We start from the raw sequence: 3,464 nt of genomic DNA, 5'->3' as shown, positions 1-3,464 counted from the left end.
AGAATTTCAATTAATTAGAAATTCAGTGAGTTACTACAAGAACATAAGACTTTTCGGGTAGTAATCACATAATGTTTCAAAAGTCAGTTTTCTTACCAAATGTGAAGGCTTTTCACAACTTTATCTTTACATAAGAAAGCTGATGACAGATTTCTTGCAGGTTTTGAACTGGCGTGTGTATTACTTGTCAACAATAGTATTGTATCAGGTATCAACAATCATAATGGCATAAGAAAGGAAACTCTACAGTGTGTAAGGAGAATGGCCCAAGTACCTTCTTCCTTAAAAGGGAGAAAAAGTTTTTTCTTATGTATCTGTCAAATTCAATCAAAAGTCATGTTTGAAAGACCGTCTGAAATTATCTGGAACTTGTAAATAGGCAGAAAAGATTACAAGGTGTTCTTAGACTGTGGTGCTGCGCTTGACCTCCTATTCATGGAACTATTTCACAAATCTTTGGGGACAGAGGTTAATTTGTAGAATTTCGTTCAGTGGAGATGTAAATAATTTACGTTCACTAGAATAGATAACCTCAAAGGCAATAGTTTGTTGTCCTGTTGGACATTGACCAGTTTTACATCTAACCCAGCAATCTTACCAAACACTGCCTCAAAATATCTTACTTCTTCAGTGCTCTTTAAACTGGTTTTAGTGTCTTACCAGTTCCTCATTAATTAGTGAGTTACAGAACACCTTTGACATATGTTCATTTTATATTTATATGAGTCATGATTTTTTCCTTCTTGAAAACCATACTTTATCTGTCATCATGTCTCCATTGTAAAATAGGAGAAACTTGACGGAGTGACCGCTGATTTGGGAAATAAAACACCTAGATTCTATCATTCACTTGCTGCATGATCTGCAGCCAATCACATAAGCTCCTTGAGGCTCAGCTTCCTCATCTGTTAAATGGGAGTAATAGTAGTGCCTTTTCTGCAGGGAATAATAATAGTTGTGAGAGTCAAACAAGGGCATGGAACAGGCTCAGTGAGTGAATATCTTTGTCCCCAAGCTGTTTACTGACAGCACGTAAGCTTTTGTAACAAAGGCTGCTGGTTTCCATGAAGGGGAGCTGGTAATAGGATTCCTCAGAGGTTTTTGTTTTCGTTTTTGTTTTTAAAAAAGACACATTTATTCGGCATCATGATCAGACTATTATATTGAGCAATCAACAGCATGGGTACAAAACAAACAATCTACATTAAAACCCTTTGTTGAAATGCTTTACACTTTCCACAGAACAAAAACTAAAATAGCCTATTATACAATTAGTCACAAATACAGTCCTTGAGATTCTTTGCCCATACACACGAGTATTGTCTAAAACATGTCTTCTTTGTAGCACCACCACTGTGCTTGGCCGAGTTCACAAATCTGTTGTAGCTTGTAGCTTCCCCGTCACTTCTCTGGCTCTCCTCTCCTGCTAAGCTTTGTTTCCTGGCAGTAATTACAACCTTCTGCCACTGCCGTAGCTCCTGCTGCTGCTGGAACCACCACAGCCACCTTGGTTTTGGGGTTTGGCAAAGTATTGGCCTCCACCACCATAGAGGCAAGAACTTCTGTCTCCAAAGTTTCCTCCTTTCACGGGTCCAAAATTTGCAGATTGATTGTTGTAACTGCCAAAAGCATTGTAGCTTCCACCCTCTCCAAAAGTGCGTCCATCATTACCGGATCCATTATAGCCATCCCGCTGCCACCATAGCCACCGCCACCACGGCTGCCACCAAAGGCATCTCGACCACTGACGTTTCCTCCACGACCAAAGCTGCCATTCCCACCAAAACCACCGCCACGACCACCATCAAAGTTTCCAGAACCACTTCGACCCCTGTGGCTGGATGAAGCACCAGCCATCTCTCGCTTAGTCAGGGCTTTCCTTACTTCACAGTTGTGGCCATTCACAGTGTGGCGTTTCTGAATGACAATCTTGTCTACAGAGTCATGGTCGTCAAAGGTTACGAAAGCAAAACCTCTCTTTTTGCCACTGCCTCAGTCAGTCATGATTTCAATCACTTCAATTTTTCCCATACTGTTCAAAATAATCTCTTCGGTGATGTTCTTCAGTGTCTTCTTTAATGCCACCAACAAAAATCTTTTTCATAGTTAAGTGGGCACCAGGTCTTTGAGAATCTTCTCTTGAGACGGCCCTCTTTGGTTCCCCAACTCTTCCATCCACCTCGCATGGCCTTGCCTTCATGGCTGCACCCACCTCCTCCACAGTGGCATACGTGACAAACCCGAAGCCTCTGGAGCGCCTGCTGTTTGGATCCCTCGTTACCACACAATCTGTGAGCACTCCCCGCTGCTCAAAGTGGCTCCTCATGGGCTTCCCTGGCGGCGCAGTGGTTGAGAGTCCGCCTGCCGATGCAGGGGACACGGGTTCGTGCACCAGTCCGGGAAGATCCCACATGCCGCGGAGCGGCTGGCCCATGAGCCATGGCCGCTGAGCCTGCGCGTCCAGAGCCTGTGCTCCGCAACGGGAGAGGCCGCAACAGTGAGAGGGCCGCGTACCGCAAAAAAAAAAAAAAAAAAAGTAGCAAAAACAGTGTTTGGAAGGTTGGCTGCAGGGCAGAATAAGGAGTTAGAAAGTGATCAAAGGTGATTCACAGTGTTAAATGGAAAATATACCCTGGAGCTTACCTTCACGTGGTCCAAGGTGTTTCCTGAGCAAATGGCATCACTTAGAGAAGTGATGCAGGCCCAGAGAGTGGGGAGAGAGGGTCTACAGTGTGCATTTCAACGACAATGGGAAATAGTCACTCTGACCAATGCTCTTCTTTGGGCTGATAACTGAAAATCCACCCTACAAATGCCAACTGTATAGCTGTAAGTATGGTACTTTACTAAAGTTCCAAATGTCACGAGAAATAAAGGTCTTTATGGTGTTATGAAACGCTTATACCTGAATGTGAATGAAGTCACTGACAGCTATTTCGTGGAGTGCAGGAGAGAGATTATCAGGACGCTGGGCACCAGTGGGGAAAAGTAAAAAACGCAGAGGCTGAGGGCAGAAATAGATCAAGGGGAAGCCAGGCTGGCAGCTACCCATGGTGCCACCCCATGATGGGCACCAAGACATCACTGGAATAGGAGGAAATGTTGTGCCAGTTAGCTCAGATTTCCACATGTAATTTCTTGCTTTATTGGGAAACTAATGGGTCCTGCTCTCACCAATTCCCCAAAGTACAAGTGGGCATTTGAAAAGCCATCCTCCCATAGGCCAACTGCTTGATGCTGTTTCAGCCTCTCCATCAGTGACGGAACGTGGATAGGCTGACCGTCCTACAATGAGGACAAAGTCAACCTAAGCTCTGGCACCTGGTGAGTTTTGACCTGGTGCAGTCAACAAAGAATGAGGGTTCTGCTTTACTGTATGTGTCTTAACCCTCTAAGAGGCCTCCCAAAACATTGTCCGGTTCAGGAAAAAATAAAACGGAAGGAATACAACATCTACCAAAAAA

At 44.2% G+C, this 3,464-nt stretch overlaps 1 pseudogene; it reads right to left on the bottom strand.

Moving 5' to 3' along the window:
• Window positions 1-1,434: 1,434 nt before the first annotated feature.
• LOC109549306 (heterogeneous nuclear ribonucleoprotein A1-like) lies at window positions 1,435-2,326 on the bottom strand (annotated as a pseudogene).
• Window positions 2,327-3,464: the final 1,138 nt, after the last annotated feature.

The sequence above is a fragment of the Tursiops truncatus genome, chromosome 9, assembly GCF_011762595.2.
Source record: "Tursiops truncatus isolate mTurTru1 chromosome 9, mTurTru1.mat.Y, whole genome shotgun sequence".
Taxonomy (NCBI): Eukaryota; Metazoa; Chordata; class Mammalia; order Artiodactyla; family Delphinidae; genus Tursiops; species Tursiops truncatus.
This window is presented reverse-complemented; position numbering and strand designations above follow the sequence as displayed.